The sequence below is a fragment of the Coloeus monedula genome (genome assembly GCF_965178545.1).
Source record: "Coloeus monedula genome assembly, chromosome: 1".
NCBI lineage: Eukaryota > Metazoa > Chordata > Aves > Passeriformes > Corvidae > Coloeus > Coloeus monedula.
Genome location: NC_138781.1, coordinates 42,124,860 through 42,138,606, shown reverse-complemented (window position 1 = coordinate 42,138,606; position 13,747 = coordinate 42,124,860).

Below are 13,747 nucleotides of genomic sequence, written 5' to 3'. Positions count from 1 at the left end.
CAACAACAGAACTTCTGCTCTCTCCTAGTGGTATATAGCTTTGGAGTAAGTCTTTGAAGGTTCCCAGGTGTGGAGGAACTGATGTATCAGGTAATAGCAGGTTAGGCCTGGAGGAATCTTAACAACAGAAATATGAATGTTTTCAAATATTCTGCCTTCAGCCTTCAGACAAAACCATATTGTTCTCCATCCCACATGCTTCTCCAGGGGAAAAAAAAGTGGATGTATTGTTGGTCTGATAGATGGGTTTGAGTCATCTGTGATAAACTTTTCCATCAAGTGTGTACTTCTACTGACACTTTTAGCTGTATTTAATAATAAATTATCAAGGAAAGACTAAGGTGTGATCTCATCATGCTCTGCAACTTCCTGAGGAGGGGAAGTGGAAGGGCAAGCATTGATCTCTTTTCTCTGATGACCAGTGATAGGACCCAAGGGAACAGCGGGAAGCTGTGGTGGGGGGTTAGGTTGGATACTAGGAAGAAGTTCTTCATCCAGAGAGTTGTTGGGCATTGGAACAGGGTTCCCAGGGAAGTGGTCACAGCATCAAGCCTGACAGAGTTCAAAAAGCATTTGGACAATGCTCTTGTGCAGGGTGTGATTCTTGGGGTGTGCTGTTCAGGGCCAGGAGCTGGACTTCGATGATCGTAGTGTGTCCCTTTCAACTCAGCATATTCTATGATTCTTTGACAATGCTCTGTCCCTGTACAAGGACAGTGCCCTCCTCTCTTATTAAAATCAACCGTGTATCAAGACAATACCCTTTTAAGCTTTTCGTTACAGCACATTTCTTCTCTTGTACCTCTTCCAGATGGCTTGCTAGGTGTTAGCTGTCAATAGAAGCTATATAAGAAGAGAAGTTGGATCAGCTCTGATGCCTTTTGGGTCATCGTATCTGAAGTGAACTGCTGTCTAGTGTTATCCTTTCAGTTTCAAAGCAGGGTTTTCATTTACTTCATTTATTCCACTGCCAGTTTGCTATAAAATTAAACTACAACAGTAGAGAAAAAAAACCCCAAAGCAACAACCAAAACCAACAAAACTTGCCCATATCCAATCTGCTTGCATTAGTATCTTTATTTCTACTGCTAGCACTTTCTAATGTGGAGAAAGCCCTCATCTCATTGTTTGAGTCCAGTGAGAGAGTTTTTTGCTTACGCTTGCTTTAAGCATTCAGAGACCAGGGTTGATAATATCTAGCCTAGGTTCTGAGGGATTGGGGAGGGGGTAGTCCTATAAAATGGAGTAGTAAGTGACTGGAATCTAAATACTTAATGAAATAGGGAACTGAATATTATGCAAAATGTACATCCTGAATATGACCACTTCAGGATCATTTTGACAGTCTGGACAGAAAAGTTAAAGTCTTTATTAAGCTAAATTTAAAATACTTTAAAAATGCAGATAAATTATAATTTCTATAGATTTTCTCAAAAAGATGACAGTTCTTCAACAGTCTAGAAGGCTATGGTCCATCACTCCACACCATATTGTGAGGCTGTGTGTGTACTTCTGTGTTTTACATAGAATTGCCATTGTCTCACTGGCAGCCTGCAACCTGAAGTTTAACATACATTTATGCCATGAACTAAACTGCACTCTACTTAAACAGATCAAGTTTACACAAACTTTACAAAAAGCCAAAATGTAAACACATATTCTTCTTGAATAATCCTTATATGCAGATTACAGAAGTACATTGTGCAGGTCTACACTTGCTGACTTCGGCGGGGGAAGACATGCAGACAATCAATGTGATTGATAAAGCAAGCTTCTTTTATTAGCAATACAGAGGCACTTACATAGTATGAAAGTACATGCTTATCAGTTCTTTAATTGGTTTAAACTTACGAAAGTGCATTCTTACTTCTACACAATTGGGTTAGATAAAAGACTACATTTGGCAAGCTTCTATTATTTATGTTTTGACTTGAGAAATCAAAGTTCTGCCTCCTTTCTCATAGTCAGTACATCTTATCAGCAGAGCACTGTACCTCCTTAAAACTCCCTTTTGGTTCTCAGGCATGTTTCTCACGCAGGCATTTTCTCATGCAGGCCTTTGCTCATGCAGGCCTTTGCTTGTACAGCTCTGTTATTGATCTGGCTTTATCAATGATCCATGTCCCTGATCCTCTAACCATTCTTCAACAGTCTACCATGCCACTTTAAATGTTACAGAATAGAATAAAGTGAAATAGACTATTTCAGTTGGAAGGGAACTACAACAACCATCTAGTCCAACTACCTGATGAATTTCAGCCTGATTAATTTAAACTGCTTCTGAAGTAAGAAACAGCCAATCCTTTAAACAAAAACATTGCAGACAATGGAGAAGAAAGGGCAAGAAAGAATCTTTCTGTTGTTAAAACAAGTGCTGCCAGTTCATAAATGTTAGCAAGAATACAAGATTTTCTTTTATGCCTCATCTGTAGGCTCAGACAGATGTGTTCAGGCAATCTAGTTGTACTGACTGAAGGTGCTGTCCTCCTAACCTAGTGGGCCAAACTGACCTCAGCTGGAGATTTTAATCTGTTTCTCAGGGCTGGCAGAAGAAATTACATGTCAGTGGCTTGAGTTCAGAGTCTGACACCTTACCTTAAATTGCTAATGAGAAGGGTTAGGAGCAAAAGCAATCTGAAAGGTAATCTCAGGGAAATCAGACTTGCATCATCTTTCATAAAAACCCACATGCTGATGGCATAGCTGTGACAGTCCAAGTGAAGCAGCTGCCGCAGGAGCACATGTTCCCTTATGCCAGCTTTGCTATGACAACAGTATGAGCTCCTCTGACAGGTGAAGCAGGCAACTGGGTTTATTAAACCACCACTAAGATTTGACAGATTTGATCTGTCAACACCCCAAAAGACTAAGACAATATTAACTTTATTTGGTACATATCAGAGAGCAGCTAATTTGATACCCATAATTCCATTACAGAAAAAAAAAAGGAAGTTCATTAACATAGAAATACTTTTTGAATGGGGGAGAAAGTAATACACAATTGCATCACTGTTCTTGTTACCAGTTTTCCTCTGTGTCTAAGTAGTTTGTAGGTCCAATGTCAATAGACATAGATCTATTTCTTTTCTTCAGTGCTTCATTTGACTTTACACATGGTGATGAAAAAGACAGCAGGGATTGAGCAACCACTAAGAAGAAAAAAAGCAACTCATGAAAGGGCAGTATTGATGCCCTGCCCTGCAGCTCTGATACCCTCTAGTTGCATGTTCTAGACTACTTATAGGCAGAGTCACTGTGCTTACAGCTTAATGTATTGATCTATTTTAACTATTCTAAATATTTCTGGGATGCTTATTCCTCTTTTTTCTAGGGAGTTCTCTATTTGTCTGACAATCCAAGCATTTATTGAAACCTGACAAACTCCTTTCAAAACTCAGTACCCAGAGATAATAAGATACGTCAGTGCTAATCTACAACTGCAAAGAGCCCTGTACAAAGCAGAAACATCTGGCATCTACAAAATACAGAAGAGCTACAGCAATATAAAATATTTAGCTTCAATTGCATATTTCTGAAAAAAAGTCCTGATTACCTACTTGGAAATTTTTCCTTTAATAGGCTGATTTTCTTGTTGAATGTATTATAAAATAAGTTTTCTTAAGATATAATTAAATGCATTAAATAGCAGTTTTCTTTTAGTTTATTCTTAGTGTTCTTCACAAAAGATAAGAATTTGAGTTATATGATATATATATATAATATATGGATTATATATGTATATAAAATTATCTAATTATATAATAAATAGATAATTATTTCACCAGAACATATTAACATCTTGAAACACATTTTGAGTCATTCTAAATTCTGGTGATTTTCTAGGAATTTCTTGTATCTATGTGCTGTTGTGAGAGTGTGGGACTTACAAAATTCTGTGACTTCTTTAGTACTATAAACTCCTGTCTATGGATATGGATTAGGCAGCATAGCTCAGCCTTTCTGAGTAGGTGACCTCAAGGGGAGGCAGATTAGGATATAATAATGAATACTTTCTTATGACACCTCAGTTTCTAAAGCATCTCAAATACAGACATGAGGATGAGGTACTGCCTAAATTAAACAAACATACATGCAACTAAATAATAGAATTAAGAAAGTCCCAGGCTTTGACTCTCTTGAACGTGTAGAGGAAGGAGTTAGGTTTGACTTTCAGTTTTTGGGATTTTATTCCCAGTGACTGCTGGGTAACTTTGAAGTCCTGCAAAAAGAAGTGTATACGAAGGCCAGGAAATGTTAAGAAGAATAAACATTTTACCTTTTCTCCCCTTCACCTCCACTCCCCATTCATCCTTTCTTCACATAACCTGTTTTCCCACTTCTTATCTGTGCTTATTTTGTCAGCTGTCCACAACTTTATTCAAATGTTTCTCTTTCCAGTCCTGTTCTATTTTGACTGACTAATCTGCATTTTTGAGGATAAAAAGTTAATGAGGAAAGGAAGGTGATTTGTGGGTTAAAAGCTATTTTGATTTTCCTTACATTGAGGGAAATGTGCTTACTTTATGTTTAGAGAACTACCCACCTCATGCAAGCTTGACAAGCACCTTCAAAATAACTCTGTCTCCCAAATAGATCACACCTCTGTTCTGAAAGGAGAAAGAATGTTTTCAACTTTATCATATTGCATTTTGGCAGCCCTTACAAGATAAATACAATTTTAATCTAGCTGTGAACCTAGGTCAAGCACAGATTATAAAGCTTAATACTTAAGGAGAAATCTGGAAAAGAAATATCTGATTTTAGCTTCATAAAGACCTTCTGCCTGTATCTTACATATTGAACTGGTACCATTTTTTCCTCTGCCTGCACAACTTCTTTCAGGTAATTTTTCGCAAGTTATTCCATTAAACTTCTATGTAACATCTTTATTAATTAAGATCATAGCATGATAAACATTTTGTGTCAGTAAAAAGGCCATCCTCCCTCAATTGCCCATTCCCCTTTCCACACTTTCTTCCCCCACTTTGTGGTGATACAAAAGCTGTCATTTGTGCTGTCCATGCAGAAAATCAGAAAGGAGAATTAGCTGTGTTTATCTGCTTTTTCTAACTTAAACTGTTGAACGACTGTCTCAGCCCATAGTGAGAAGTCAAATATCTGACTAAGCAATTTAGTGCTATTAGATTTGTGTTCTGGAATACAAAGTCTAAATATAAAACAGAGACAGAATTATGTGGGCTGAGGGCAAAACGCAAAAATGATCTTTGCAAATATGGGTGTCTGCCAGGAAAGTGTTTCTTGCCTACAATCATTAGGCAGTGGAGAACTATTTTTAGAAGATTTGCTTGTCATTGCTCTGTACTATATATAAACAGCATTAAAGTATATTCCTTAAAAAACAGAAAATAAAGGCAAGTTTTGCTCTAGAGATGTGGATTTATCCCTTTTTCATTGAAGTGCAGATGACCTGAAACAATTTCTTTCTTTTCTGTCTTCCATTCTTGAAACTGAACTAGCCTTTATCTCACCTTTCTCACTGAACCTCTCAATGGCTTGCAGGGAAGGCTTTCTTTCTAACCTTTCCTCAGGAAAGCACACAGTAACAAGCTTTGTCTTTGGAAGCTAGGAAAATGGTGTAGGAATGATGATGTAGGAATGTAGGACTAGTTCCCTGCCTAAACGGCCAGATTTAATACAAGTCTTAAATTTGCAATGCATAGATCAATCAGCATCTCTGATGTGACTCTTACAGCTGCTAGAGATTAACTAGTGCCTCTACTCTGGTGCTTATTTCAGCTATGTCCTGCTCTCATCATTGGGTTCTGCTTTGTGGATAACTCTTGCTCAGTAGTTTCTCTGCCTTCCAGATAGTGCAGTGACAGTATCTCTTACAGAACTCTAAAATGAGCCTCCCACTACTGTGCAGCCTCAATCAATGGAACTGTGTTCCTGTAACTGCACAGAGCTATTATCAAGCACATATAGAGTATAAATGAGATTTAAGAGGAGAGAATTGAAATTATTTACTCTTTATCACTTTTATTAGTCAAAAAAGGTTTTAATCATGTGGCATTTTTCTTCCTGTGGTCTGCCAACTGCAAAGGGATTACTGAGGGAGGAAAAAAAAGCCAAATTAATTAAAATCTGGTTCTTTAGGTAAACAGCACTGGCTAATGTCCATGTAGCATAATTGTTCTCATCTGTCTTCGTGTATCATTATCCATAGAATGCTGCAAGTAGGAAAACTCTGCTTTAACTTGAGTGGAAGTTCTGTACTTCTTTGGGTTTTTTTTGTTTTGTACATCTGTGGTGCCACAGATGGCTGCAGATCTGCTGCACAATCATTGGCATCATTGCCTCCACATTTTAATGTAAAAGAGTTCTAAGTGGGCTTGCAAGCTCCTAACAAGCAGTAGTCAGGATTGTCTTAGCACTGAGGTTAACTATTCCTGGTTTCTTGGACTGCTAGCTACAGTGCTGTGCACTATCATCATGCTGACTCTGGGCAGCTCTGGAGGGGCACTTGGAACCAGTGCATTGTTGCAGTGAAGGATCTGAGAGTAAAGAAGTACCTGGACTTGAAGTGAAAACTGCTTCTAGCTGGTCAAGATGTAAAGTGTCTGACTGGTCGGTTGAATTATGGAATCATAAGTTCATGGATGTAAGCGCCATCCGCAAGGTGGGAAGCACAGATAAGTGACTGCACAGTTCTCTCAGCCATAATGGAATCTGATGTGCTGTGCAGTGATCTGGCATCAGGACAGATCACTTAGAATCTCTCTCTCCTGTGCTCCAATGACTATTAGTACATCTCGAATGAATTTTAACTGGCATGCAACTAGACTTTCAGCTTTCTGATAAGACAGTCTCAGTTCTTCCCAAGTTTTTAGTAACACAAGACATGAAGTTTGGAACTTCCAAAATAAGGATCGAGATAGTAAAGGCACTTCCATTAACAGAGGGAATGTTGACTTATATATGTGTCTTCATTTCTATTCATATATCAGATATTCAGCCTTATGCAGCCTGAAGAAAACATTCAGATAAAGTTATTGTAGGAAGATGTATTGACTGATTTTTTTAGAAGTAATTGTGCCCAGCAGTCCCTGCTAGTCAATACTATGCTTAGCTAATGCTCTCAAAAGCTGTCTCTGAAAGCTGGTTTGTTACCGCTTAATAGCTTTTATTGACATAGACTATGTGAAACTGTATGCAGTTCCAAAATTGATTTTTTTTTTGTTGCATTCAAATCTGGTTATATGCCATTGTCACTTTTTGGAGCAAATTAGTGAACTGTCATGTCTGTCAAGAGAAACTGAACTGAGAACCATGGAATGCAAACGCTGTGCAACAATAAGTAATAGGAATCCACTATGAAACAGTCAATGTAAAGTACTAAAATCAGAAAGTAACTGGGTTCACTTAATCAAAATGACAGCCTCGGTGTGCATGGACTGGTGAATATTTGACGTGGCAAGGAGAAAAAATATATAAGAAGGGTACTCCATTTTTAAATGGAAATAAGTAGCTACAAAAGTCTTTACACAACATTTTACCTCAGCTGCTGTCAAGGCCCTCAGTGGGCCCACAGACTCTAGTTATCTTGATCAATCTGTAACCATCATTTTCCATGAGCCTTCTCTGGAACACCTTCCCCATCTGCCAGGCTTTGGCTGCCTCTGTTCACAGGCAACTACGGTATGATACAGCTGTGTAATGTTGGATCAGGCTGCTCTGTAAACAGCTAGGTCAGGAGAAAGCTGTGAGAAGCCTCAAATGGGACTAGGATGCACATTTTCATCCATGCACACTCCACCTGTTGTCTCAGGAGCTGCATTTCAGCTCAGCCCTTGCTGTTATGTGGATGCACCTGTGCTGATCCTGCTTCGCTGAAGGGAGGAGTGAGACTACCAACAAGACAAAGATCAGCTGAACAAAAAGGCAGTTTATTTGTATTCCTAACTGACTTCAGTTGTTTAAGCAACCACAGAGCCAGTTTATTTGAGTAAAATTATGCAGGATTAGGGACTAGGGCCATATGAAGTAGCGATGAATACATGACTCATTCATGCAAAGAAGGTATGTAAAAAGGGGAAATTATTCCCTATTACAAAACTATTTAAGACTGGAAGTGAAAATATCTTCTTATTCCCTTGTACTGTTATTATGTGAGATTAAATTGAAAATAAATCAGGTATGATAAACAAAATCTATATCTATACTGTTGTATATAGTATTTAGTAAAAAGCAGCTTGCCAGCTTTTCATATAAAATCTAAAAACTCCAGCAACTACTCCAGCCAGTGTTTTGTTAGCCACAAAATACCTAATAGATATTGAAATCTATTTTCAATAGCCTTAAGAGATTCTTGGGAGACTTAAGAGAATCATCTTATCCCATGGCTCCACCTGGGCAGTCAGCCTGGTTACTTAGTTAAATCTCAGGTAAACTTCTCATAATGGGTGGGTTTTTATGGCAGGAAAGAGGTTTGTGAGCCTTTGAGCTGACGACCAAGCCAAGATGGTTGATGAACACCAGGTTGTGAACTATTGGTTGTGTAAATCCAAACAGTCTGCTGTAGTTCTATGTGTGGGACTCACAGGGTGTCAGTGATCCCAGAGGAAAAAAAAAAAAAATTAGGCTGCAGGAATAAGAAAGCCAAATTGCACTTGGCAGTTGCACTGGGATAGACATGTCATTTCTTGGCCCCACTGTCTGTATCCCTTCTATTTGCTCTGTAGAGACCCTAATGCTCTGAATGCTGACTTTGTGCTATTTTAGCTGCTTCACTGTACAGAACTCTGCCACACTGCAGTATACAGATACAAACCTTGCTGCTCTTGATCTGTACAGGGATGGATCTTGCCCTGTGCTTGTCTGCTTTGTAATTGGCCACCACATACACTACAGGAGGGACAGCTTGTACCTCCGCTTCTGACCCAAAGACAGCTGGGCAGCTGCTTGTTTCCTGTGTTCACCTTTTTCTGGATAGTAGGTCATAGTAAGTGATCCTATAAGGGTTTAAAACTGCATACTTTTGGACATCAGGTCATTATCTAATTTTGGAGTATTGTAATGGGAATGTAATTTCTAGTGAGATCTTTTCTATAAACACCATCTCCTTTTCCACCCATACAACTTAGCAAAGGATGGAGGTCAGATCTAGCATTGCAGGCTAGTCTCCCCTCTGTGATGGAGGCAGGACAGCTTCCCTGCTGCCTCTGGTCACCTTTAAAGAGATGTAACCTTATTTCTTCTCAACACTGTGCTGGTTTTTTGCCTTTACCTCTTAGTTTCGTGCTGTTCCATTGCTGTGCATCAGAAAACAAAGCAAGCTGTGCAGTCCTAATGTACGAAAAGCCTCTGTGCACTGTGACAACCTCAGTAACCTTTGTATACAGTATGTGCAGTCTAACAGTACCAGCAGCATCCAAACCTGCTTATCAGCGCAACAAGCCAGCATGGAATGCCCCGAGTGGAACTGATCTGCAGCAGCTAGTTTGTTACTCAAGGGCATAGGACTTTTATTTATCTTGTCTTCAGAGGATAAAAACTCCCACAAGGCTTGCAACTTTCTGCTTTGTTATTCCATGGTAGATTCTATGCATATTAACCTGCTGAGTATCAACATCTAGGACAAATTTAGCATCCAGAGTAACTGTAACTGATTTCAATGTTGTTGTTTGCTTGGAAATCATACACTTACCATAAATTGTAAAAGCCACAGGGCTCTGAAACAGTTTTCAAAGATGGCAGTGAGCCAGCTTTAGTGCCAGTCTGACAGGGCTTGAGCATGTAAACCAAAGCTTTTCAGTGTGCTTAACATCATGTGTTTCAAAAAAAAAATCATCAATGTCCAACAATGTCCTAATTTGCAGACACAGAAGCTATTTTTGTTTCTATTAAATTTTAGTTCCTGTTAGCACTTGTGTCAGCAGATACAACAAAACACACTAATAGGAGAAAAGACTTCTGAGTGCTACTTTATAACGAGAACACAACATTAATTAGCAATTAATGACTTTCACAGGAGATTTAGTGTGCTGTAAGAAAGGAAGCTCCTTTGGCACTAGAGGGAGTTGCTGTTTCCCAGCAATAAACCTGTCCCATGCAGCTGAAGTTCAAACATATGGGGACTTTATTGGTTTACAGAGTTTGTATGCAAACTGTCAGAGCAAAAGACAAGATAGAGACAGAGGAAGCATTACACCAAATGTTTCTGAACAAAATGTGGTACAAAGTGAAGTTTACGGCCAGTAAACATGTCACTTTTTATTGTGATTCCTAAAGTTAATGAATGAGTTGAATTAATATCCTACTTTGTAATAACAGTGAACTTAGCAGTTTATGGCTTAGCTTCTAAGTTTGCAAGAGTATTTATTTGAATGTTTTAAACTGTTTAGTGTGCTGGCCTTGAGGATGGTAAAATGTGCACAACACACACAAGCTTTGACCATTGAACATTCATCATCAGTAACACAATTAGAAGTCTTCTGAAGTGTGTGAGCTGTCCAAATTATAATGTAATGGAAAGTTGGACTTCTAGTCATTAATTACCATATTAACTGGGCACTTTCTTGCAGCTTTAAACCTTGGAAATTTAATTAGAATATTGGATTAAAGAAAAATACAATTTAGACTTTATTCACAAGGAAGAGTGAAATATATAAGCTTTGTAGGATAGGCTATTGCAGATATACACAGGCAATTTTGAGAATGCATTAAGTGAAGAAAAATCTTTGGCATCAGCCACGTTCCCTGAGTGTTCTTCCCTTTTGAGGAAATGGAGCATGTTTCTTTTTAAAATATTTGCTGAATTCTTTGGAAACCATGCCTAAGTGGAATATTTTTCTTATGATGCTGAAATGTGTTTGCTCTTTGGGTTCTTCTGTTTGCTCTGTGACTCCCAAAATAACGCATTCAGGTTCTCTTCTCATGCTATGGTAGGTCAAGGGGAACTTTTCTGGAGGCATGAAATCTGAAGTTCTTGAACTTTTCCAGCTCTTTTCAATACTCTGTGAGGACTTTTATACTTATTCAGGAAGATGTCTTCATAATAATCTGAATTATTTTGCTTTCCCTTTGCATCTGAGTGTGGTCTCCTTAGTAAGACCAAGGTTATTAATTACTTTAAATCCAAAAGTTGGGGCTTTGACACTGTTATAATTCACAGAAATATAACCTAATTAATGTATTATGTCTGTGGGGAAAGCTCACCACTGTGAAGTCTAGGTTCTATTGCTTAACTTCTGTGATTAGTGACTTTTTATTAGAAACTCTGCAGTTCTGGCAATACATTAGTTTTAAGCCGGACACTGGTGCACAAAGCAATACGTTTCCCATTTGCGTTCTAACTGGCAGTCCATTCGTTTCCTGGCAGAACTCCTGTGAGGAATTAATCAGATTTAATGAGGCCCTCATTGTCTTCTTTTTGATGTTATGCACTCTGCTGGTGCACCCTTGCAAAATGCCATAATGTATTAGATGTTTTGCTTCTTCCTACATGCATTTTGTGACATGTTTTCCTAGATTGTGCTGGCTATCACAGAATGTAAGGCTTCATGTGATACTTTGCTTGACTTTGATTTTGAGTTCTGTAAGCATACCCCTTAGTCCCCTGCGGAGCTGAGCTTCATACCCGAGTTGTCCTTTTTACTGACATTTTGAATTTTCAGTCACGTCTGCTGAGTCAGATTGCCATCCATCTGCTAGAAGCCTTGCTCTGGACTAGAGTAGATCTTGAGCTAGGTCTAAATAATGTGCCCAGATTTAATTCTAAATCTGCTAGTCTTTTAAGCCCTTTCTGAAGCTTTTTTACTATGCCCTGCATTTCAATATTCTTTTCCTTCGTGAGAAAACAAATTTGATTCTGCAGTTTTCATTCAGCCACAGATACCCTAATGTACCTTGTACCATAGATAAACCCCTAGTTTTACTTTGCATTTCTATGCTGCAGTTTCACTGCCTCCTTTGATCTGTGTTAACAAGAGATGCCTAAACATACCATGTATTTCAGCACCAGCCACCGTAAAAAGGTGACCTTCTCAATGTCATTTTTACTTTTAATGATACCTATTGCTTTTGTGTAAACTGTGCAACAATGTTTGAACTTCCTTCCATTGTCTGCTGGATTTCTAGAGAGTAAGAGCTGTGATTAAACCTTTAAAATATGTATTTTGATTTTATTTCTGATGTTATGTGACATTAAGTAGACTCTGGGAAACAGGATGCATAACAGAGCTCAACTACATTTGATTTGATTGATTCTAGTTGGGTTTGAATTTCTTTATCTTCTGCATTATGTAGCACAATTTTTTCAGAGACCCAGCTCTTCCCAAAGGGTGCCACTAACAGTACAGGGATGCACAGGAAGTTCAGTAACCAGTGACACAGGAAACTGTGTGCTTCCTGGTCAGTCCTTCCATGAGTGTATTACTGGATAGCTAAGGGCAGCATTCATGAGAAAAATAGAACTTTATTCTCCAAGGGAGAAACATTAACTGCATTGTGCTACAGATTGTAAATGAAAAATGTACTGCCTTGGTTCTACATTACAAATGGAGATTCATCCCTTTTCTGTAAACTTACACTGTTTATTTCTATTGCCCGTCTTGGTTGAAGCAAACTGCTCTTGGCCAAATAAGAAGTTGGTAACCTTTGACTTGAACTAAAGTGGAGAATTTTCCTGAGAAAGAAGCTGATACAAGAGTATTTTTCTACCTTCCTTTCACTTTTATTTTTTCCTTTCATCAAGACTCAAGCCTGAAGAACACGTACTGCATTTAAAGCCAACTTCATAGAGTTATGCTTGTTTTATGCTAGGGAATTGTTAGGAAAAAAACAAAGTGGAAAGAAATTGTTTCATAGATTTTTTTTTTTCCTATATTTATTAATTAATAAGGCCATTAGTACCTCTGAATGCACAAACACGGTTCCTATCCTCTGTGAAGAAAATTTACTTGAGCACAAGGAATGTGTCAGAATTGTTACACATAAAATTTGTGTTGATAGGAGTGGTATTTGCCCTCAAAACTACTAAACGAAAGGAAAATAATCTTAAAACCTTTGGCATCACCTCATCAGTTTACTTTCATGCAGACAATACTCTTTTCTCCCCTTAAAACCTTCTCTTTCTTGTGTGATGGCTTGGGTTGGCTTGCTTACATATGTTTCCCTTTGTAATATTTTCCTAAGATTCAAATTACCCTGAAATGCTTGCCTGTGGGTGATGGCCTCTGACTTATTTCTAGTGCACTGCATCATCAAACAACATCCGTTTTCCTTCTGAAACTCTATGAAAGTGAGAAAATGCTGTGGTTATGTCAGGAGACTTGCCTTCTCTTTCTCCCTGGGTTATAAACTTCCTGGCAGTTAACTGCCAGGATTTGGACACGTTTGGTTTATGCGTAGCCTCTGAAGACTTCATCTAACCTATCCTTTTTTGGCAAACTCCCCATTACACTCTTAGGCTGACACTGGAGCAGCTCCATCTCCACTGGGATTTCTACAGTAGACCAGCTGCTTTTGTTGCTATCAGAAGTGTTGTCTAAACTTGGTTAGAACAGAACTTGCTGGCAAAAATAAGGCGATAGCAACTGCCAAAGACTTTGCTGGTGTTCTAAATGTGGTGTGGCAGACCTCAGTGTTGTTAGCAAAAATATATGAATATCTAAACCTCTTTCATACTGACTGATTCTTGTCTTTGTTTCTGCCTATAAACCCCATTTTTCCTGGTCAGCAATACAATTCTATGCCCTTCTCTACTAAAAGCAGAACGAATTTTATT